General features: G+C 42.9%; 1 protein-coding gene across 1 annotated transcript in view; it reads right to left on the reverse strand.

Annotated features, from left to right (window-relative positions):
* Window positions 1-26,225, reverse strand: part of MCPH1 (microcephalin 1) — a 502,356-nt gene that overhangs the window by 350,291 nt on the left and 125,840 nt on the right. The window lies entirely within an intron of this gene.

Raw genomic sequence — 26,225 nt, forward strand, 5'->3', positions numbered from 1 at the left:
AGACGGCCGAGCCCTGCGCTCTGCTGATGTTCGACACTCTTATTAGAACAAATGAAGTGGCTGTGCACATGATTGTCCCATTTTTCTAGAAGAAACTGACTGTTTTTTTATATTACCCTGGGAGGTAGGTTCACTTGAGCGTATAGAATAATTATTCAGTGCTTCATCCAGAAAAATGGGATGATTTCTTTTTCACTTGTCATTTGTATGCAATTCGTATACAATCCATTTTTTAGAGCAGCTATTGAATAACTGGTCCGAGTGTTGCCCTATTCCACGTACAGCACTTGGAACAAAAATACGGCCATGTGAATGAGCCCTCCATGGGGTTATCCAGCCACGAGACATCGATGGCCTATCCTTAAATAACACTTGTTCGGCAGTATCCAGCATTCGCCTGGGCTTATAACAGCTTAAGGGTGGGGGTGTCAGAAGTCTGTTTCTCACTGATCTAGTATTGATGACCTATCCTTGGGATATGTCAACAAAATTTTGCAAACATAAAACCCTTTTAATGTGTTTACAGCTTACCCCATAAGTCCAGCTTTTAAAAAAAAATCACCCCCTCCAAAAACAAAACATCACTAGGCAAATATAATACTAAGACGTGATACCGGCTAACCTCTAGTTTAGGTTGCACACGGTATATTTTTGTCACAGAGGCCACCATATTTATTACTAGGATTTCCAGAAATACAGTATTTCATATATATCAATAAAAACATACCTTACAATACCAGCTGCTGCTAAGAGTCCTTAGACTCTTCCCCCGACATCACCCCTACCCTAATTCAAAATACCAAGGATTGTCTGTCTGCTGTCTCTAACATCATGTCCTCCCTCTACCTGAAACTTAATCTCTCCAAAACGGTACTTCTTGTGTTTCTCCCTTCTACTAACCTCACTCTACCCAACATCGAAATTACCCTGGAGGGTTCAACCATAACTCCCAAGCAGCATGCCCACTGTCTTGGGGTGATATTCGACACCGAACTTTCCTTTACTCCCTATATCTGATCACTCACTGGCTCCTGTCACCTGCATCTTAAAAACATCTCCAGAATCCGACCTTTTCTCACCGTTGAAACTGCTAAGACTCTTACTGTCGCTCTCATTCATTCCCGTCTGGACTATTGCAACTCTCTTCTGATCGGTCTCCCTCTTACCAAACTTTCTCCTCTCCAATCCACCTTGAATGCTGCAGCCAGAGTCATATTTCTGTCCAGCCGCTTTACCGATGCCTCCATCTTGTGCCAGTCATTACACTGGCTACCCATTCGCTACAGGGTCCAATATAAACTCATCTCTCCCACCCACAAAGCTCTCCACAGTTCTGCACCGCCTTATATCTCCTCTCTCATCTCTGTCTGTCGCCCTATACGTGCCCTCCGTTCTACAAATGACCTAAGACTAACATCCCCTGTAATCCGAACCTCGCACCTCCGTCTCCAAGACTTCTGTCGTGCTGCGCCAGCTCTCTGGAATGCACTTCCCCAGACGATCAGACTGATACCTAGCCCCGACCTATTCAAGCGCGCTTTGAAAACCCATCTCTTCAAACAAGCCTACAACATCATCTACTCAGTAAACTAACTTTGCCCTGTTCCCTTCCTTCCAAATATTACTCAGAATCTGCACCCTACTATTCATCTGTCTCCACACCCTCCATACACATGATAACTGCACTTGATACTTGACTATTGCACTTAAACACACGGGCTGATGACGGGATCATGCAGCTTTGTATGAAAATCCCTATTTATTATAATTGCCAGAACTGAAATAACAAACACTATTCACCTATTGTGTCCCCCCATTTCCTTGTAGATTGTAAGCTTGCGTGCAGGGACCTCACCCCTAATGTCACTGTTTAAATTGTCTTAACTTGTACCAAATTTATTGTTTGTACATGTCCCGGCGTAATTGTAAAGTGCTGCTGGAATATGTTGGCGCTATATAAATAAAAATTATTATTATTATTAGAAAGTATTCAGTTTATGGAATTGTCTTTCAAGAACCATTACAAACATTTTACAGTACATCACTGCATTAAAAACTTTCAAAAGATGGTAACAAAAACTTGGGAGTAAAAATGTTAAGCCTCATGGGGTAGTAGGACCCAATTAAAGAAATAAAATGATCCAAGCCGCAACACTGTACACAAGTGGTAATTTTGCTGAGTAGAGAGAAATAATGGCACATAGGAATGTTTCGCTTTTCTGGTAAGAGTAATACTTGGCAGAAAAAGAAGATGTAAAACAGAGCCAGAGTCAATCCATCATCGATTTACAGATCTGTTCTCACAAAAGCATGATCTTGCACTGTAGTGTGTGACTTTTGACAGAAGGGATTGCAAAATTACATGTGAGCCATCGAGAGGACCTTGAAAAAAACTCTCTTAGCTCCAAATTGTTATTCACAAAAAATTAGTTTTGGCTTAAAGACTCTTGGCTTCAACCCATTTAGCGAAGAGCGGAAGATCATGAACTCCTGCTTCAATTAGATTGATGTAAGGCAACAATGACAGGCTAAATGTCCTAATGGGACACATGGGAAAAGGAATAGATAGGCCTAACATTAAAGCAAGGGAACCTGTCAGCAGAATTGTGCTCAGTAACCTACAGACAGTGTCAGGTTGGCGTCATTATACTGAGTAAAATGATACCTGGGGTGATGAAATCCGTTCTGTAGTTTAATTTTTATTTTCAGTTTTGAGGTAATGATATGCTCGTGCTTAGGGGAGGTCTGTTAGGGGGGTCTTCATGTGGTGCTCTGTTTAGATATTAATACTGATGGCTTATGACGGGCTCAATGATCCCTCAGTGACCTGCCCCGATTTTACATAGTGATTATTTTATGTTTTGAAAAAGAAAAAAAAAATCCCACAGGGACGAGATAACATGCTTAGTAGGCAGACTAGTCGGGGGAAACCAACGTCCCATGGACTAGTCAAAGGCTTCACTTCCATATTGTGATGCAGCGGTAGCACCGTACACAGTGAAACGGCAGTGACCCAAGCAAGTTCAAACAAAACGTTCCTTTAATGTGTTACTTCACACAGTCCATTAGAAATACACAATACACGGCTTTAGTTTGCAGTCCATAAACAGGCCGGACTTCCCTTTGTCCAGTTTCCCTGGGCGACCGCACGCCGGTACCAAGTCTCTGTACTCACGCAGTGCACATCACTCTTTATCCGCCAGATGGCAGCCGGGTAAGCATATAACAGCCCAAGACTAAGGGTGTCAGTCTCTCTGGTTACTTTTGCCCGTGTTGCTCCACACAGAAAGAGCTCTGCAGAAAACTGCTCTGTCTGCTTCCAAGAACACCACTGACACACCTCCCCCTCTACTACAGGGCTTTTTAACCCCTTCATGACCCAGCCTATTTTGACATTAAAGACCTTGCCGTTTTTTGCAATTCTGACCAGTGTCCCTTTATGAGGCAATAACTCAGGAACGCTTCAACGGATCCTAGCGGTTCTGAGATTGTTTTTTCGTGACATATTGGGCTTCATGTTAGTGGTAAATTTAGGTCAATAAATTCTGCGTTTATTTGTGATAAAAACGGAAATTTGGCGAAAATTTTGAAAATTTTGCAATTTTCACATTTTGAATTTTTATTCTGTTAAACCAGAGAGTTATGTGACACAAAATAGTTAATAAATAACATTTCCCACATGTTTACTTTACATCAGCACAACTTTGGAAACAAAATTTTTTTTTGCTAGGAAGTTATAAGGGTTAAAATTTGACCAGCGATTTGTCATTTTTACAACGAAATTTACAAAACCATTTTTTTTAGGGACCACCTCACATTTGAAGTCAGTTTGAGGGGTCTATATGGCTGAAAATACCCAAAAGTGACACCATTCTAAAAAATGCACCCCTCAAGGTACTCAAAACCACATTCAAGAAGTTTATTAACCCTTCAGGTACTTCACAGCAGCAGAAGCAACATGGAAGGAAAAAATGAACATTTAACTTTTTAGTCACAAAAATTATCTTTTAGCAACAATTTTTTTATTTTTCCAATGGTAAAAGGAGAAACTGAACCACGAAAGTTGTTGTCCAATTTGTCCTGAGTACACTGATACCTCATATGTTGGGGTAAACCAGTGTTTGGGCGCACGGCAGGGCTTGGAAGGGAAGGACCGCCATTTGACTTTTTGAATGAAAAATTGGCTCCACTCTTTAGCGGACACCATGTCACGTTTGGAGTGCCCCCGTGTGCCTAAAAATTGGAGCTCCCCCACAAGTGACCCCATTATGGAAACTAGACGCCCCAAGGAACTTATCTAGATGCATAGTGAGCACTTTGAACCCCCAGGTGCTTCACAAATTGATCCGTAAAAATGAAAAAGTACTTTTTTTTCACAAAAAAATTCTTTTAGCCTCAATTTTTTCATTTTCACATGGGCAACAGGATAAAATGGATCCTAAAATTTGTTGGGCAATTTCTCCTGAGTACACCAATACCTCACATGTGGGGGTAAACCACTGTTTGGGCACATGGTAAGGCTCGGAAGGGAAGGAGCGCCATTTGACTTTTTGAATGAAAAATTATCTCCATCGTTAGCAGACACCATGTCGCGTTTGGAGAGCCCCTGTGTGCCTAAACATTGGAGCTCCCCCACAAGTGACCCCATTTTGGAAACTAGACCCCCCAAGGAACTTATCTAGATGCCTAGTGAGCACTTTAAACCCCCAGGTGCTTCACAGAAGTTTATAACGCAGAGCCATGAAAATAAAAAATAATTTTTCTCTCCTCAAAAATGATTTTTTAGCCTGGAATTTCCTATTTTGCCAAGGGTAATAGGAGAAATTGGACCCCAAATGTTCTTGTCCAGTTTGTCCTGAGTATGCTGATACCCCATATGTGGGGGTAAACCACTGTTTGGGCGTACGGCAGGGCTCGGAAGGGAAGGCACGCCATTTGGCTTTTTAAATGGAAAATTAGCTCCAATCATTAGCGGACACCATGTCACGTTTGGAGAGCCCCTGTATGCCTAAACATTGGAGATCCCCCACAAATGACACCATTTTGGAAACTAGACCCCCAAAGGAACTAATCTAGATGTGTGGTGAGGACTTTGAACCCCCAAGTGCTTCACAGAAGTTTATAACGCAGAGCCATGAAAAAAAAAAATTATTTTCTCAAAAATGATCTTTTAGCCTGCAATTTTTTATTTTCCCAAGGGTAACAGGAGAAATTTGACCCTAAAAGTTGTTGTCCAGTTTCTCCTGAGTACGCTGATACCCCATATGTGGCGGTAAACCACTGTTTGGGCACATGCCGGGGCTCGGAAGTGAAGTAGTGATGTTTTGAAATGCAGACTTTGATGGAATGCTCTGTGGGCGTCACGTTGCGTTTGCAGAGCCCCTGATGTGGCTAAACAGTAGAAACCCCCCACAAGTGACCCCATTTTGGAAACTAGACCCCGAAAGGAACTTATCTAGATGTGTGGTGAGCACTTTGAACCCCCAAGTGCTTCACAGAAGTTTACAACGCAGAGCCGTGAAAATAATAAATACGTTTTCTTTCCTCAAAAATAATTATTTAGCCCAGAATTTTTTATTTTCCCAAGGGTTACAGGAGAAATTGGACCCCAAAAGTTGTTGTCCAGTTTCTCCTGAGTACGCTGATACCCCATGTGTGGGGGTAAACCACTGTTTGGGCACACGTCGGGGCTCAGAAGGGAAGTAGTGACTTTTGAAATGCAGACTTTGATGGAATGCTCTGCGGGCGTCACGTTACGTTTGCAGAGCCCCTGGTGTGCCTAAACAGTAGAAACCCCCCACAAGTGACCCCATTTTAGAAACTAGACCCCCCAAGGAACTTATCTAGATATGTGGTGAGCACTTTGAACCCCCAAGTGCTTCACAGACGTTTACAACGTAGAGCCGTGAAAATAATAGATCATTTTTCTTTCCTCAAAAATGATGTTTTAGCAAGCATTTTTTTATTTTCACAAGGGTAACAGGAGAAATTGGACCCCAGTAATTGTTGCGCAGTTTATCCTGAGTATGCTGGTACCCCATATGTGGGGGTAAACCACTGTTTGGGCACACGTCGGGGCTCGGAAGTGAGGGAGCACCATTTGACTTTTTGAATACGAGATTGGCTGGAATCAATGGTGGCGCCATGTTGCGTTTGGAGACCCCTGATGTGCCTAAACAGTGGAAACCCCTCAATTCTACCTCCAACACTAACCCCCCCACACCCCTAACCCTAATCCCAACTGTAGCCATAACCCTAATCACAACCCTAACCACAACCCTGATTCCAACCCTAACCCTAAGGCTATGTGCCCACGTTGCGGATTCATGTGAGATTTTTCAGCACCATTTTTGAAAAATCCGCGGGTAAAAGGCACTGCGTTTTACCTGCGGATTTACCGCAGATTTCCAGTGTTTTTTGTGCGGATTTCATCTGCGGATTCCGCACGGTATTTTCCGCACCATGGGCACAGCGGATTTGGTTTTCCATAGGTTTACTTGGTACTGTAAACCTGATGGAACACTGCTGCGAATCCGCAGCGGCCAATCCGCTGCGGATCCGCAGCCAAATCCGCACCGTGTGCACATAGCCTAATTCTAAAGGTATGTGCACACGCTGCGGAAAACGCTGCGGATCCGCAGCAGTTTCCCATGAGTTTACAGTTCAATGTAAACCTATGGGAAACAAAAATCGTTGTACACATGCTGCAGAAAAACTGCACGGAAACGCAGCGGTTTACATTCCGCAGCATGTCTCTTCTTTCTGCGGATTCCGCAGCGGTTTTACAACTGCTCCAATAGAAAACCGCAGTTGTAAAACCGCAGTGAAATGCGCAGAAAAAACATGGTAAATCCGCCATAAATCCACAGCGGTTTAGCACTGCGGATTTATCAAATCCGTAGCGGAAAAATCCACAGAGGACCAGAATACGTGTGCACATACCGAAACCCTAGTCCTAACCCTAGCTCTAACCCTAACCCTAGCCCTAACCCTAGCCCTAACCCTACCCCTACCCCTAGCTCTAACCCTAGCCCTAACCCTACTCCTAACCCTAGCCCTAAACCTACCCCTATTCTAACATTAGTGGAAAAAAAAAATCTTTATTTTTTTATTGTCCCTACCTATGGGGGTGACAAAGGGGGGGGTCATTTATCATTTTTTTATTTTGATCACTGGGATAGATTATATCTCAGTGATCAAAATGCACTTTGAACGAATCTGCCGGCCGGCAGATTCGGCGGGCGCACTGCGCCCGCCATTTTGGAAGATGGCGGCGCCCAGGGAGAAGATGGACGGACCCCGGCAGGATCGGTAAGTATGATGGGGTGGGGGGGGAGCACGGGGGGGGGGGATCGGAGCATGGGGGGGTGGATAGGAGCGCGGGAGGGGTGGAACGGAGCACGGGGGGGGGGGTGGAACGGAGCACGGGGGGTGGAACGGAGCATGGGGGGGTGGAACGGAGCACGTGGGGGGGTGGATCGGAGTGCAGGGGGGGTGATTGGAGCACGGGGGGGTGATTGGAGCACGGGGGTGAGCGGACAAGAGCACGGGGGGGAGCGGAGCACAGGACGGAGGGGAGCGGGGCAGTGTACCGGACAGATCGGAGGGCTGGGGGGGCGATCGGTGGGGTGGGGTGGGGGCACATTAGTATTTCCAGCCATGTCTGATGATATTGCAGCATCGGCCATGGCTGGATTGTAATATTTTACCCGTTATAATAGGTGAAATATTACAAATCGCTCTGATTGGCAGTTTCACTTTCAACAGCCAATCAGAGCGATCGTAGCCACGGGGGGGTGAAGCCACCCCCTCTGGGCTAAACTACCACTCCCCCTGTCCCTGCAGATCGGGTGAAATGGGAGTTAACCCTTTCACCTGATCTGCAGGGACGCGATCTTTCCATGACGCCACATAGGCGTCATGGGTCGGATTGGCACCGACTTTCATGACGCCTACGTGGCGTCATGGGTCGGGAAGGGGTTAATCAGTCACTGCTTCAGCATCCTAATCACAGCCACACCTGTGACTGCCATACGCCCTCATGGCCTCACTACGCCACCATGCGCATTCTGGAAAGCACAAACAGCGCCCCCTAGCTGTAACAGGGGTCACTGCCTCACAATATCAAAATCTGCCTTTAGAAATACTTTCTTTAAAGATCTGTTTATGCGTGTAATGTAATACAGGGACTAAGGCAAGGAATTAAGCGATGGAGACAAATGCTGGTGGTTCTGGGGGCACGGGGAACATGACAGGTTCCCTTAAAAAAAATGTATAAATCTGTTTCAGCATCTTCATATTCTGACCACTATAACTTTACTACCACTAAAGTGGTCATCTTATCAGAATATTTTTTGGACTTCATAGGCGCTGATAGTACTTTTTATAGAAATATGTCATAAAAAATGAAAACAATTGGAAAAAAAGTTAAAAAGGTGTATTTTTTCCATAACCATATTTTCATTCTTTAAAATGGTATAGCACATGAAAAAAAGTTTTGATATTTTCAAACATACTAGGCCAAGAAGCTGTTAAAATTGTCCATGAAAACCTAGCGTGTTGGTGACTCGCATTACGATTGCAGCAATGGACAGGGTCTGCTCATTTGTGTCTGACATCACTGCTCCCCGCATTCTGGGTGTAAAGGGATAAGGGAGAATGAACTTTTTGATCACAGTGTGAAGCCTTCTTGGTGATTGAAAAATGATAATGACATGTGGACAGTGTCACCAAGGACGGCTGGCAGCACGGATTCTGCTCAGTGTATTACAGGATAGGATGTGTCACACATGACAGGATTAAATACATGGCTTAGCAGAATTTATCACACAAAATATGATTGTAACTACGGCTTTGCTCAGTGTAAAGCCTCATTCAGATGTCTATGATGACTTCAAAAGAGATTGTGACAAAGTCAGCTCTTCCGATCCACTTTGCAGATGCAGCCGTAAAGCCTTACTCAGACATCCCTGCATCACAGACCTCTCACCCCTTAACGACCACCGATACACCTTTTAACCCTAGAATGCGTGACCATAGAAATCTACACTATTACGTACCTGGGGCCTTTGAGGCCTGTTTTCAAATAACATGGAATAACTCAAAAAATTTTTTTTTCAAAGTTATTTGAAAGTAAGCATGCATTCCCACTAGCTCTGGGGTCAGCCTGGACGGGATTTCGTAATGGATCTGACCTCCAGGTGACCCCGGCTAAGGCTGGTAGAACGCGTACCTGGGGCCTCGCAGGCCTGTCAGGTTACTTTTTTATTATTTTCTGTAAAACTACTTTAGTTACAATTTTGAAACTCTAGGTATTCCTCAGTTGTTAGTAATTTCCAGTTGTTCGTATATTTTTATGTTATAGGCATTTCGTATAGCAACGCTCTTTTTGTGACTACCCCATATTCACGTACCTGGGGCCTTTTAGGCCTGTGTGCAAATAACATGGAATAACTCAAATAAAAATACTTTTCAAAGTTTATTTTAAATTTGCAAAGTAAGGATGCATTCCCACTAGCGCTGGGGTCCACCAGGAGGGGATCCGTAATGGATCTGACCTCCTGGTGACCTCAGCTAAGGCTGGTGGAATCCCGGCATTCCATCAGCCTTAGCTGGAGTTACCAGGAGGTCAGATCCATTATGGATCCCATTCTGGTGAACCCCAGCGCTACTTGGAACATAGCCTAAGATGCGTATAATTCCAAAAAAAATTATGTACATAAAACAACAAAAATGTAACTAAACGGGCACGCCCAATATATTCACTCAGTACAATTTTTTATGATGGATACATTTTTTCTTATAAAAAGTTTTTACATAAAGTCTGTAGCAAACTTGGTGCAGGAATATTTATTTTCCACTTTACATATTCCCCCGACAATTCTTGCATATTATTTTTTCTTCAGAATGTTCCCTGCATACATTTTGTCCGCAAGTAGAACAGAAACGCTACGATTTTCTTTCTTTCTTTGCTGGACAAATATAGCAACGCTTTCTTTTTTTTTCTCTTTGCTCTGGCTGTTCCTGAAAGCATATTCCACATCGGATCATTGCCTCTGTAATTTACCTTGATAAGCATTTTGTGCTGCTTCTCTCTAGCATAGTAGGCATCAAAAGTTCATAACAAAGTTCTGTCAAAAATAGACGTCTCTTGTCATTCCTGTTGGCATGGAATTCTGGATTAGTTTGACAATAAACAATATAGCTATTGAGGGCTGACACATCAAGGATATTGGAAAAAAGGGCAACAGGCCAACGTTTAGTCTGCCTTTTACACGAATATTCAGTAATCATTTCGTCCATCTTGTCGACACCTCCTTTTGTCTTATTATAATGAAGTATAATTTCAGGTTTTTGTTTCCTGTCATTGGTGTCAATACTTTCATCGTGATGCATTGTGCTCAGTAATATCACAGATTTTTCTTTCTTAGCTTTATAGGACACCATTGTTGCCTCATTGCAGAAACCGAATACACTCTCGTAGATTGGTTGCTGTGCATTGTGCTTCATTATTGGTGGAATTTCGCGGCGGTTTGGTCTCATTGTACCAACAAGTGCTAGTTGTTTCTGAAGCAAAAAATTGGCCAGTTCTAAATTAGTAAAATAATTATCCATAGTGATATTTTTTCCAGAATGGAAAATTGGTAAAGCTAGTGTTTTCACTATGTTGGAACATAGATCTTTCTGGACTGGAGCGTCAGCTTCTTTTCCACAGTAAATCATGCCATTCATCCCATAATAAGTTGCTGAATCGCACATCCAGAAAATTTTTATGCCGTATTTAGCTGGCTTACTGGGCATATATTGGATAAATTTGCAACGTCCCCTAAAGGCAAGAAGTTGTTCGTCCACTGTCACATATTCGCTAGAATTGTAAAGTTTGTAACAGTTCTTGATAAAAAAGATTCCATATATAGCTAATAGGCGCTAATTTATCGGTTGCCAATCTCACAGGCCGAGTTCTCTTTTCATCAAAACGAATGCATCTCCGAATAGCCTCAAATCTATCTACGGACATAGTGGCTTTGTAATGTGGATCTGCAAATGGGTTCAGAAATAACTCTCTGATTGGCACATCATATGATTTAGTTGACCCTGCCAGAAGAGTAAGGCCAATATAGGCATATAGTTCCTCTTTAGTTAAATTTTTCCAAGTTTTTTTTTTTTCCGAAGCAATACGTTTACCTTCCACATTCGTACACAAAACTACCTCATCTGCAATATCATCTGAAACAAATTTACTGAAAACATCTTTTTTGGACATGAATTGGGAAATTCCGACAGCTCCTTGAGGAACTCTAATAATGTTATGTGGTGGGGTGCGTGCATGAGCCACAGCAGTACTGTTCCAAAAAACATTTGTTTTAGATATTCTACTTGCACATTCTGCTGGATCCATTACTTCTTCATCATCTGAGGAATCGCTGGACGATGAAGTTGATACATTAGCTGGTGGAATATACTCTTCATCTGACAAAGAAATGTCATTGTCTTCATCACTATTGAAAATAATCGCCTCAATTTCTTGGACAGTCAATCCCCTTGATGTAGACTGTGCCATTGTAATCTTAAGGCCCCGTCACACATAGCGAGATCGCTAGCGAGATCGCTGCTGAGTCACAAGTTTTGTGACGCAACAGCGATCTCAGTAGCGATCTCGCTATGTGTGACACGTACCAGCGATCAGGCCCCTGCTGTGAGATCGCTGGTCGTGTCGGAATGGCCTGGGCCATTTTTTGATCGTTGAGGTCCCGCTGACATCGCTGAATCGGCGTGTGTGACGCCGATTCAGCGATGTCTTCGCTGGTAACCAGGGTAAACATCGGGTTACTAAGCGCAGGGCCGCGCTTAGTAACCCGATGTTTACCCTGGTTACCATCGTTAAAGTAAAAAAAACAAACGCTACATACTTACCTACCGCTGTCTGTCCCCGGCGCTCTGCTTCTCTGGTCTGGCTGTGAGCACAGCGGCCGGAAAGCAGAGCGGTGACGTCACTGCTCTGCTTTCCGGCTGCCTGCCGCTCACAGCCAGACCAGAGAAGCAGAGCGCCGGGGACAGACAGCGGTAGGTAAGTATGTAGCTGTTGTTTTTTTTACTTTAACGATGGTAACCAGGGTAAACATCGGGTTACTAAGCGCGGCCCTGCTCTTAGTAACCCGATGTTTACCCTGGTTACCGGGGACCTCGGGATCGTTGGTCGCCGGAGAGCTGTCTGTGTGACAGCTCTCCAGCGACCAAACAGCGACGCTGCAGCGATCCGGATCGTTGTCGGTATCGCTGCAGCGTCGCTAAAGTGTGACGGTACCTTTAGATGTGAGTAAACTAAAATGAAAAGTAAAAAATAAAGATTACAATCAGGCTTGTGCACTATACACTGTGTGTGCTAAGACTTTGTTAGTGTTTGTGTGATTAGGGTAAAGTACAGCCCCCCTACTCTTACCTTCAACAGATCACTTTCTTGTAAGTGCAGTAGAAGCCTCTGGTTTTGGAGCTCAGAAAGGTTCTTTGTTACAGACCAAAGAAAGCTGACTTCTTCCTCCAAAGTCTCTCCAGCAACTAGGATTTAGGACTAAAGGACCTGTACTGACATCATAATCACGTTACTTTGTGAGGGGAAACTCCCTTCCAGGATCACATTACCATGTCAGGCAGAATCCACACTCTTCCCAGCAACAGCCATCGACCAATAGTCATAAAGACTGAGTCATAAGTTCTTCCCCAACAACAGTACAGACAAAAAGACTGAGGAGTACATGTAAACCAAAGCAGGCCTCAAAGGCCCCAGGTACGTGAATCTGGGGTAGTCACAAAAAAAGTGTTGCTATACGAGATGCCTATAACATAAAAATTTATGAACAACTGGATATTACTAACAACTATATACCTGAGGATTACCTTGAGTTTCAAAATTCTAACTAATGTAGTTTTACAGATAATAGAAAACAAGTAGCCTAGCAGGCCTGCGAGGCCCAGGGTACGCGTTCTAGAGTTAAAGGCGGCCGTTAAGGGGCCTTATTCCTCAGCGCCGGTTTTTACCAACACTGAGGAATAAGAGTGTAGCACCGCCCCACGTCTGAAATTCCTGCGGGTGTCAGTTGTACATGACCACTAACACCCTACGGTATCAGCCCCGCCCGGTTTTGGAGCTGATTGGGGCAGATTAACCCCTTAAATACTACTGTCAATTGCAACAGCGTTATTTAATTGGTTACACGGGGTTACAAGACCCCCTTAGAAACCATCGGACCAATGCGATAAGAATTGCGTGTTCCGATGGGTAACATGGTACCCTGAGGTCATGTGATGACTCCAGGGTATGGTGACCTGTGAGATCCAGCAATAAGCTGGGTCTCACAGGCTGTGTCAGTGAGACACAGACAGTCTCATGCACTGCAGTATACGAGTACTGCAGTGTATGAGACCAGAGATCAAAATATACATGTCCCACAGTAGGAAAAAAAAAAGTAAAATGAAATATGTAAAAAAAAAAAAAAACCCTAAAAAGCGCAAGTGATAAAACCAAAATAAACAAAAAAAATAATTGATATTGCCGTATCTTGAACTACCCGATCTATAAAACCGACACGTTATTCATTCCGTATGACGAACGCCATAATAAAATAAAAAATATGCAAAAATGTTGCTTTTTCTTCATACGGACTCACAAAAAAGTGAATAAAAAGCAATTAAAGTCTTATGTAAAAAAAAAAAAATTACAGAAATGAAAACACCAAACCGTCTCTTAAATCTCCGGGTCCGGATGGCATACACCCACGAGTACTAAGAGAACTAAGTAATGTAATAGATAAACCATTATTTCTTATTTTTAGGGACTCTATAGCGACAGGGTCTGTTCCGCAGGATTGGCGCATAGCAAATGGGGTGCCAATATTCAAAAAGGGCTCTAAAAGTGAACCTGGAAATTATAGGCCAGTAAGTCTAACCTCTATTGTTGGTAAAATATTTGAAGGGTTTCTGAGGGATGTTATTCTGGATTATCTCAATGAGAATAACTGTTTAACTCCATATCAGCATGGGTTTATGAGAAATCGCTCCTGTCAAACCAATCTAATCAGTTTTTATGAAGATGTAAGCTATAGGCTGGACCACGGTGAGTCATTGGACGTGGTATATCTCGATTTTTCCAAAGCGTTTGATACCGTGCCGCACAAGAGGTTGGTACACAAAATGAGAATGCTTGGTCTGGGGGAAAATGTGTGTAAATGGGTTAGTAACTGGCTTAGTGATAGAAAGCAGAGGGTGGTTATAAATGGTATAGTCTCTAACTGGGTCGCTGTGACCAGTGGGGTACCGCAGGGGTCAGTATTGGGACCTGTTCTCTTCAACATATTCATTAATGATCTGGTAGAAGGTTTACACAGTAAAATATCGATATTTGCAGATGATACAAAACTATGTAAAGCAGTTAATACAAGAGAAGATAGTATTCTGCTACAGATGGATCTGGATAAGTTGGAAACTTGGGCTGAAAGGTGGCAGATGAGGTTTAACAATGATAAATGTAAGGTTATACACATGGGAAGAAGGAATCAATGTCACCATTACACACTGAATGGGAAACCACTGGGTAAATCTGACAGGGAGAAGGACTTGGGGATCCTAGTTAATGATAAACTTACCTGGAGCAGCCAGTGCCAGGCAGCAGCTGCCAAGGCAAACAGGATCATGGGGTGCATTAAAAGAGGTCTGGATACACATGATGAGAGCATTATACTGCCTCTGTACAAATCCCTAGTTAGACCGCACATGGAGTACGGTGTCCAGTTTTGGGCACCGGTGCTCAGGAAGGATATAATGGAACTAGAGAGAGTACAAAGGAGGGCAACAAAATTAATAAAGGGGATGGGAGAACTACAATACCCAGATAGATTAGCGAAATTAGGATTATTTAGTCTAGAAAAAAGACGACTGAGGGGCGATCTAATAACCATGTATAAGTATATAAGGGGACAATACAAATATCTCGCTGAGGATCTGTTTATACCAAGGAAGGTGACGGGCACAAGGGGGCATTCTTTGCGTCTGGAGGAGAGAAGGTTTTTCCACCAACATAGAAGAGGATTCTTTACTGTTAGGGCAGTGAGAATCTGGAATTGCTTGCCTGAGGAGGTGGTGATGGCGAACTCAGTCGAGGGGTTCAAGAGAGGCCTGGATGTCTTCCTGGAGCAGAACAATATTGTATCATACAATTAGGTTCTGTAGAAGGACGTAGATCTGGGGATTTATTATGATGGAATATAGGCTGAACTGGATGGACAAATGTCTTTTTTCGGCCTTACTAACTATGTTACTATGTTACTATGTTACTAAAAACAAGCCCTAATATGGCTCATTAAGCAAAAAATTTTAAAAAAGTTACAGCTCTCAGAATATGGTGATGCAAAAAAAAAAAAAAAAAATCAATGTTTGTAAAATCATCAATGCATGGAAAAAACAATATAAATCACACCTTCCTTTCTGAGCTCTGCTGTGCACCCATACAGAAGTTTGCCTACACATATGGGGTATCAGCGTACTAAGAGGAAATTGCACAATAAATTATGGGGTCCATTTTCTCCTGTCACACTTGAAAATTTTGTCACACTAAAAATTTGGGGCTTTTGGGGGGATTTTTTTTGTTAACATTTTCTTGGCTCTACGTTATAAACTTCTGTGAAGAACTTGGGGGTTCAAGGTGCTCACCACACATCTAGATACATTACTTGAAGCGTCTAGTTCCCAAAATCACTTGTCACTTGAGGGGGGTTTCTATTGTTTAGGCACATCTGGGGCTCTATAAACGCAAGATGGTGTCTGCTCTCTATTCAAGCCAAAAGTCAAACGGTGCTCCTTCCCTTCCGAGCCCTGCCTTGAGCCCAAACAGTAGTTTTCCCCTACATATGGGGTATCGGCGTACTCAGGAGAAATTGTACAACAATTTCTGGGGTCCATTTTCTCCTGTTACCCTCATGAAAATAAAAAAAATGGTGCTAAATTAAAGTTTTTGTGACTAAAATAAAATGTTCATTTTTTGCGTCCACATTGCGTTAATTCCAGTGAAGCATCTGAAGTGTTAATGAACTTCTCGAATGTGCTGTGGTTTTGGGGACTTTCAGGAGTGCAGTTTCTAGAATGGTGTCACTTTTAGGTATTTTCTGTCATATACGCACCCAAAGTCACTTCAAATGTGATTTGGTCCCTACAAAAATTGTTTTGTAAATTTTGTTGGAAACATAAGAAATTGCTGATCAACTTTTAACTCTTCTATCATCTTAAAAAAATAATGTTTTAATAATGGTGCATATGTAAGGTAGACATGTGTTACATGTTATTTATTAACTATTATGTGTGACATAAGTCTTTGGTTTAAGGACAAAAGAAACAAAAGTTTGGAAATTGCAAAATTTCCATCAAATTTCTGATATTTTCACAAATAAACCCAAGTCAAACCGAACAAATTTTACTACTATTATGAAGTACAATATGTCACAAAAAAACAATCTCCGAATCAGTGGGATCTGTTGAACCGTTCCAGAGATATTACCAACTAAAGTGATACTGGTAAGCAGGACTGCGGTCAGCAGTGTCTTCTTCCAGTTGTGAGAACAGCTTGTCATTAGTAGTACTTTGTCAGGCTGCCCCAACTGTGCTCACCACCACTGCTCTGTCCTCCTGTCACCACTGCATGAGTGGTGACAGGGGGAAATTGTAGCTATGTGCACAGCAAAGGGCCAACATAAAGTAGTGCATGGCCTCCCCCACAGCTGTACCCAGTTCATAGCTGTGGCAGCCACAATTATAGGTGATGCGGTTGGACATCAGCTGCGGTCTTCTATGGCCTGGGGCTGCCATATTTGCAGTGTGTGAGCGTCGTGCTCAGACACTGGCACAGCAGCAAATAAAAATGGCTCCAGTGGCTGCAGAAAGAAATATTAAAACGGTATATTTAGTTTTGTATACAAAATAAATTCTAAAAATAAAAAATGAATATAAAAATAAACATTGCAACACATTCCCTTTAATTTTTTTAAGCATCTGGTACTACCACCACGAGTCTAACACCTGATAAAGATCAGCTTACAGGTTCGTAAACATATTCGGTTAATATAGACATGCTTTTATTAATTTGATTTTTGCATATTTAATAAACATGAAGATTCTGTTTGGAACTAGAGGTTTTTAAGAGAAGTGCCTGAGATTTACCTCCCTAGAGTGGTGTAATTAACCCCTTTACCCCCAAGGGTGGTTTGCACGTTAATGACCGGGTCAATTTTTACAATTCTGACCACTGTCCCTTTATGAGGTTATAACTCTGGAACGCTTCAACGGATCCCAGTGATTCTGACATTGTTTTCTCGTGACATATTGTACTTCATGATAATGGTAACATTTCTTTGATATTACATGCGCTTCTTTGTGAAAAAAACGGAAATTTGGCAAAAATTTTGAAAATCGCAATTTTCCAACTTTTAATTTTTATGCAATTAAATCACAGAGATATGTCACATAAAATACTTAATAAGTAACATTTCCCACATGTCTACTTTACTTCAGCAAAATTTTGGAACCAAAATTTTTTTTTGTTAGGGAGTTATAAGGGTTAAAAGTTGACCAGCAATTTCGCATTTTTACAACACCATTTTTTTTTTAGGGACCACATCTCATTTGAAGTCATTTTGAGGGGTCTATATGATAGAAAATACCCAAGTGTGACACCATTCTAAAAACTGCACCCCTCAAGGTGCTCAAAACCATATTCAAGAAGTTTGTTAACCCTTCTGGTGCTTCACAGGAATTTTTGGAATGTTTAAATAAAAATGAACATTTAACTTTTTTCACAAAAAATTTACTTCAACTCCAATTTGTATTATTTTACCAAGGGTAACAGGAGAAAATGGACCCCAAAAGTTGTTGTACAATTTGTCCTGAGAACACCGATACCCCATATGTGGGGGTAAACCACCGTTTGGACGCATGGGAGGGCTCAGAAGGGAAGGAGCGCCATTTGGAATGCAGACTTAGATGGAATGGTCTGCAGGCGTTACATTGCGTTTGCAGAGCCCCTAATGTACCTAAACAGTAGAAACCCCCCACAAGTGACCCCATATTGGAAACTAGACCCTGCAAGGAACTTATCTAGATGTGTTGTGAGAACTCTGAGCTCCCAAGTGTTTCACTACAGTTTATAACGCAGAGCCGTGAAAATAAAAAATCTTTTTTTTCCCACAAAAATTATTTTTTAGCCCCCAGTTTTGTATTTTCCCAAGGGTAACAGGAGAAATTGGACCCCAAAAGTTGTTGTCCTATTTGTCTTGAGTACGCTGATACCCCATATGTTGGGGTAAACCCCTGTTTGGGCACACGTGAGAGCTCAGAAGGGAAGGAGCACTGTTTTACTTTTTCAACGCAGAATTGGCTGGAATTGAGATCGGACGCCATGTTGCGTTTGGAGAGCCCCTGATGTGCCTAAACAGTGGAAACCCCCAATTATAACTGAAACCTTAATCCAAACACACCCCTAACCCTAATCCCAACAGTAATCCTAACCACCCCTCACCCTAATCCCAACCGTAAATGTAATCTAAACCCTAACTCTAGCCCCAACCCTAACCCTAACTTTAGCCCCAACCCTAACTGTAGCCTTAACCCTAACCCTAATGGGAAAATGGAAATAAATATCTTTTTTTAATTTTTCCCTAACTAAGGGGGTGATGAAGGGGGTTTGATTTACTTTTATAGCGGGTTTTTTAACGGATTTTTATGATTGGCAGCCGTCACACACTGAAAGACGCTTTTTATTGCAAAAAATTTTTTGCGCTATCACATTTTGAGAGCTATAACTTTTCCATATTTTGGTCCACAGAGTCATGTGAGGTCTTGTTTTTTGCGGGACGAGTTGACGTTTTTATTGGTAACATTTTCGGGCACGTGACATTTTTTGATCGCTTTTTATTCCTATTTTTGTGAGGTAGAATGACCAAAAACCAGCTATTCATGAATTTCTTTTGGGGGAGGCGTTTATACCGTTCCGCGTTTGGTAAAATTGATAAAGCAGTTTTATTCTTAAATAATATGAAAAAGGCTGACGCACTCTAATATCAAATACTAATATAAAGATGATGGGGGTGCGAACCAAAGTGGCTGGGATAATATCGAAACAAACAGAAAAAAGAGCAAAAATAAAAAAAACAAAGAGAAGAAATAATATTGGTGGTGTGCGAATATGTTCTAGTGGCTCTTTTTTCTGTTTGTTTGGATTTTAGCAGTTTTATTCTTCAGGTCAGTATGATAACAGCGATGCCTCATTTATATCATATTTTTATGTTTTGGCGCTTTTATATGATAAAAACTATTTTATAGAAAAAATAATTGTTTTTTGCATCGCTTTATTCTCAGGACTATAACTTTTTTCTTTTTTTGCTGATGATGCTGTGTGGTGGCTCGTTTTTTGCAGGACAAGATGATGTTTTCAGTGGTACCATGGTTATTTATATCCGTCTTTTTGATCGCGTGTTATTGCACTTTTTGTTCGGCGGTTTTTTCTTACGGTGTTTACTGAAGGGGTTAACTAGTGGGCCAGTTTTATAGGTTGGGTCGTTACGGACGCGGCGATACTAAATATGTGTACTTCTATTGTTTGTTTTTTTTTATTTAGATGAAGAAATGTATTTATGGGAATAATATATGTTTTTTTTCATTATTTAGGATTTTTTATTTTTTTTTTACACATTTGGAAATTTTTTTTTTTACTTTTCTACTTTGTCCCGGGGGGGGGAGGGGTGACATCACAGATCGCTGATCTGACAGTTTGCACAGCACTCTGTCAGATCACCGGTCTGACTTGCAGTGCTGCAGGCTTACCAAGCGCCTGAGCAGGCACTTGGCAAGCCACCTCCCTCCCTGCAGGAACCGGATGCCCCATTTTGGATCCGGGCCTGCTACAGGGAGGGAGGTAGGGAGACCCTCGCAGCAACGCGATCACATCGCGTTGCTGCGGGGGTCTCCCTGCGCGATGCTTCCCTATACCGCCGGCACATCGCGATCATGTTTGATCAAGGTGTGCCGGGGTTAATGTGCCGGGGGCGGTCCGTGACCGCTCCTGGCACATAGTGCCGGATGTCAGCTGCAATAGGCAGCTGACACCCGGCCGCGCTCCCCCCGTGAGCGCTGCCGATCGAATATGACGTACTATCCCGTCGGTGGTCATACGGGCCCACTCCACCTCGACGGGATAGTACGTCATATGTCAGAAAGGGGTTAAGGGGTTAAGAATATGTGCACATGTTGGGGTTTTCCTGCGCTGCAGATCCGCAAGTGATTTACTGTACAAGGTAAATCAATAGGAAAAAAAAATGCTGTGCTAATGGTGCGCAAACGCTGTGGATTAAGTAGCATGTCACTTCATTTGTGCGGATCTGCAGCGTTTTTGTACCCATTCCATTATAGAAATCTGCAGGGGTAAAAACGCATGCATTCCGCACAAAATCCGCAGTAAATCCGCACAAAATAAGCGTCAAATCCGCACCTGCGTTTTCTGCCAAGAGATGCAGAATCCGCACAAAAAATTCTTGAGGCTAATCCACAACGTACGCACATAGCCTTAAAGTAGTCCTTACCACTGCTAATGGTAGGCATGACTGGAAAACATGGATCCCGATTCGTATGTGAATTGGGTCCCACACACTACATTATGATCATCTCCAGTAGCAAGATATTTCAGAAAATGAAAGGCTTTATGGTTATTCTGTCCTGTAATATGAAGGTCTCGCTAACCAAGACACAGGGCAATGACCACGTTGATTTCACTCAGTAAAAGTTACCAGTCAGTTTAGATTTCACCCCACTGCAAGAATATGTTATTACTTATCCAAGAATCATTTTACAGCATTGAAATTATGATTCTTCTGTGATGACCTACTGTATAACATGGAAGCACCATGTAATAATGGTGGGACAACCCCCTTAAGTTAAAAAGTAGTCAATTGCAAATCAAATTTTTAATCACCAAAGGCAGCTACATCACCTTGCATCATATAATCTTGTGAGAAAAAAAAATCAGTATAACCTACGATTTAATCGTTGGCTCTTTTTTGTAATTTTCAGTCTAGTGGGCGGTCCTATCGGTGATTGGCAGCTCTCTATATGCACACTTCTACAAAGACAGCTGTCAGTCACTAATAGGACCGCCCACTGGACCCAGAAAGTGCAGTGGTTTAAATGAATAAATAAGTACGGAGTCTTTTTCACAAAACAATTTATCAATCTACTCTGATCCCCTGTTCTATAACATGGTGCCTGTAGATTGGACTGTATTTTCATGGTGACAGGTTTTCTTTAATCAATCACTTAAAAACTACACAAATCTTAAAACATATTGATACTAGTAAAACTAAGACTGTAGTTCTGAAACAAGCCCCGAGAACTAGGGTTGAGCGAAACGGGTCGGCCATTTTCAGAAGTCGCCGACTTTTGGCAGTCGGGTTTCATGAAACCCGACCCGACCCCTGTGTGGGGTCGGCCATGAGGTCGGCGATCTTCTGAATCTGGTATCGGAATTCCGATCCCGAGTTCCGATATGTTTGCAATATCGGAAATCGGTATCGGAACCCATATTTAAGTGTAAAATAAAGAATTTAAAAAAAAAATATTGCTATACTCACCCTCTGACGCGCCCTGGTACTAACCGGCAGCCTTCCTTCCTAAGAATCAGCGCTTGAAGGACCTTCGGTGACATCGCGGCTTGTGATTGGTCGCGCGAGCGGTCACATGGGCGGTCGCACGACCAATCACAAGCCGCGACGTCATCTAAGGCCCTTCACGCACTGATTCTAAGGAAGGAAGGCTGCCGGTTAGTACCAGGGCGCGTCCGAGGGTGAGTATAGCAATATTTTTATTTTAATTCTTTATTTTACACTTAAATATGGATACCACGGCCTGAAGGAGAGTTTCCTCTCCTTCAGACCCTGGGAACCATTGGAAACCCAATGCACTGCATTGGGTTTCGTGTTTCGGCCGACCCCGACCCCGAGTTTTTTATAGGATCGGCCGATTTCACTCGACCCGACTTTTGAAAAAGTCGGGTTTCGTGAAACCCGACCCGATCCTATAAAAGTAAAAGTCGCTCAACCCTACCGAGAACTATACAACCAATGTGAGGCATGAGGGCTATGCAACCAACGTGAAGTCTGTGCGCTATACAACCAATGCAAGGCCTGAGCGCTATACAACCAATGTGAGGTCTGAGCGCTATACAACCAATGTGAGGCATAAGCGCTATACAACCAACGCGAGGCCTAAGCGCTATACAACCAATGTGAGGTCTGAGCGCTATACAACCAACGCGAGGCCTGAGCGCTATACAACCAACGCGAGGCCTGAGCGCTATACAACCAATGTGAGGTCTGAGCGCCATACAACCAATGTAAGGCCTGAGCGCTATACAACCAACGCGAGGCCTGAGGGCTATACAACCAACGTGAGGTCTGAGCGCCATACAACCAATGTGAGGCATAAGCGCTATACAACCAACGCGAGGCCTGAGCGCTATACAACCAAAGCGAGGCCTGAGCGCTATACAACCAAAGCGAGGCCTGAGCGCTATACAACCAACGCGAGGCCTGAGTGCTGTACAACCAATTTGAGGTCTGAGCGTTATACAACCAATGTGAGGCATAAGCGCTATACAACCAACGCGAGGCCTGAGCACTATACAACCAACGCGAGGCCTGAGCGCTATACAACCAACGCGAGGCCTGAGCGCTATACAACCAACGCGAGGCCTGAGGGCTATACAACCAATGCGAGCTTTGACTACCAGCCAGTGTGTGACCAATACAAGACCTGAACCCTGTATTACCTATTCGAGCCACAAGCCAAGTTATGATACCTTTTAATGGCTAACAAAAATAAAATAAATGATGCTACAAGGTAAGCTTTCGGTATTTCTTATGTACCTTTCTCAGGCATGGTATAATAAAGTTTCTGAAGAAACAAACAAGTTGAACACAAAGCCCTTAATTGGATTAGATTAGTGGTGTGAACGTTTTATAAAACTTTTTTTTTTTTTTGCTTTTGTGTAAATATTTGCTTTTTGTTCAGAAACTTTGTTATACCATGCCTGAGGAAGAGACCGAAGAAATACCGAAAGCTTGCTTTGGAACATCATTTATTTTATTTTTGTTAGCCATTAAAAGGTATCATAACTACAAGATTATCTTGTTGTTCACACTGAGAACATTATTTTTTCCACTGGCTAACACGGTACCAAACCCCTTTTCTTCTATACAAGCCCTGAACTCTGTGTTACCAATGCAATCTATGAACACTATATTACCAATACAACAGCACAACCTAGTGGTGAAACCTCTTTATGTCGATACATAAAGTTATTGTTCACTGCACTACAAGAAAAACATGCATCAGCCTTAATTGAACATTTTAGAAGATTCAGAAACTAGGCCATTAAAACACTTGAGAATCAACAATTTGATTTCAATTCCTTTCTCAGAAGCTCCAGATGAATCATTTGCTGATAGCTGGAACCTCAAACAGAATGTTCAAATATACTTATTAATGTTTCACTTGCGTGAGGCTTGTAAAGACTTTACAGTGCATCGCTCTCAGGTACTGCGCCTTCAAAAGCGTTATGAAGAGACAGAAAATGAGGCTTTATTAGCTGCTGCAGTGCAGATTTTATGTAGGGACACATTCATTGTTTCCCAGCGGCTGCTGTAAATAGGTATATAGGAGACAACCTGATGCTAAGCCTAAAGTTATGGTCACACCTAGCAGCTAGAGAATACTGGACCGAAGCAGCAGTGGAGTTCGGCAGCCTCCTGGGTGTCTGAGCAGTCCTGTTCAGGATCACTCTGCTCACCTCAATCGAGGAAGGGGCTAGAAAAGGTGCCTCAAACATAGTCTGCTTCATTTCACCTGGCCAGCCTACCGCAGCTGGCGGGTTTCCCATACAGCGGTCGACACACAATAAAGAAAAAGAAAATGATGGTACTCAACCTTGGCACATGGAATGTGAGAACTCTGCTGGATAATACCAAGGCAGACAGACCAGAGAGAAGAACGGCATTGGTTGCTCGGGAGCTAGCTCGTTACAAGGTTGATATAGCAGCTCTCAGCGAAACACGCCTGGCAGACAAGGGTCAATTGACAGAGCATGGTGGTGGATATACATTCTTCTGGAGTGGTCGAGGCAGCACTGAAAAACGAGAAGCAGGCGTGGGATTTGCTATCAAAACTCATCTTGCTCGTAAACTTACCTGGCTTCCGGAGGGCATCAACGACCGTCTGATGACATTTCAGCTCCCACTTACAAACAAGAAACGCGCGACTCTGATCAGTGCCTATGCTCCCACGATGACTAATCCTGATGACATTAAAGATAAGTTCTATGATGAACTTGACACACTTATTTCAGCAATCCCACAGGCAGACAAGCTCATTATACTTGGAGACTTTAATGCCAGAGTGGGAACAGACCATCAAAACTGGGAAGGGGTCATTGGGAGACACGGCACTGGCAAGTGTAACAGTAATGGCCTGCTGCTCCTCAAGATGTGTGCCACACATGACCTTGTCATCACCAACACTTTATTCCGCTTACCCACCCACAAGAAGACATCATGGATGCACCCACGCTCGAGGCATTGGCATCTCATTGATTACATCATTGCCAGGAAAAGGGATGAGATGGACTTTAGAGTGACAATGTGTGGTGCAGACTGCTGGACTGACCATCGCCTCATTGTATCTAAGTGCAGGCTCCGCATCCTGCCTGCGAGGAGACCCCAAGGGCAGAAAACAACAAAGAGGCTGAATATCTATAAGCTGTAAAATAAAAGAATTGCAAGGGAATTTGCCAATGACCTTGATGGCAGACTGTTAAATATACTACAGGCAGAGGAGATTGGCGTTGAGGAACAGTGGACAATTCTGAGAGATGCTATTTATAATACTGCTCTGGAGCATCTTGGATCAGCAACCAGAAATAATCAAGACTGGTTCGATGAAAACGACGAGGAAATAAAGACACTCCTAGAAGAGAAACATCAGCGGTATAAGGTGTACCAAAATGACCCTACATCGTTAGCTAAGAAAGGTGCCTTTACCAACATAAAAAGAAAGGTACAAATCAAGCTACGCGAGATGCAGGATATCTGGTTTAGCAAGAAGGCCGACGAAATTCAGGGCTATGCAGATACCCATGACCAGAAACGCTTCTACGATGCGCTCAAAGCTGTATATGGACCCCAGTCATCAAGCTCTTCATCTCTGCTTAACGCAGATGGAACTAAGCTGCTGACAGAAAGGAAACAAATTCTGGAACGGTGGGCTGAGCATTTTAATAATATTCTTAATCGCCTTGCCAATATCAATGATGAGGATATTGCTCGCCTGCCCCAGGTAGAAATCAACAAGGAGCTTGATGTTCTTCCATGTGGAGATGAAGTCAGGAAAGCAGTAAAACAACTTTCTTGTGGAAAAGCACCCGGAAATGATGCTATACCTGCTGAGGTATATAAATCTGGCGGCCCTGTTCTGATGCAAACGGTGACCAAACTATTCCAATATATGTGGACAAAGGAACAGGTTCCACAACAGATGAAAGATGCCAGCATAATTCACATATACAAGAGGAAAGGAAATCGCCAATCTTGTGACAACCATCGAGGCTTCTCCCTTCTGTCCACTGCAGGCAAGATATTGGCTCGTGTCTTGCTCAACCGCCTTTTACATCACCTTGAGCAAGGACTGTTACCTGAAAGCCAGTGTGGTTTCCGTGCTAAACGTGGAACAGTAGATATGGTCTTTTCAGCACGTCAACTTCAGGAAAAGTGCCAGGAGCAACACCGTGACCTTTATGTAACTTTTGTTGATTTGACCAAGGTTTTTGACACAGTCAGTAGAGATGGCCTGTGTTAGATCATGGCAAAATTTGGCTGCCCGAGCAAGTTCATCTCAGTCATCCGGCAGTTCCATGATGGCATGATGGTGAAGGTTCTGAACGATGGAGACGTATCTGAGGCTTTGCCAGTAACAAATGGCGTAAAACAAGGCTGTGTGCTGGCTCCAACCCTGTTCAGTATGCTGTTCTCTGCAATGTTAAGTGATGCCTTTAACAACTGTGAAGATGGAATCCAGGTTAGGTACAGGACTGATGGCAAGCTATTCAACCCAAAACGCCTGAAGGCGGTTACGAAAGTGCATGAGAC

The sequence above is a fragment of the Ranitomeya imitator genome, chromosome 5 (assembly GCF_032444005.1).
Source record: "Ranitomeya imitator isolate aRanImi1 chromosome 5, aRanImi1.pri, whole genome shotgun sequence".
NCBI lineage: Eukaryota > Metazoa > Chordata > Amphibia > Anura > Dendrobatidae > Ranitomeya > Ranitomeya imitator.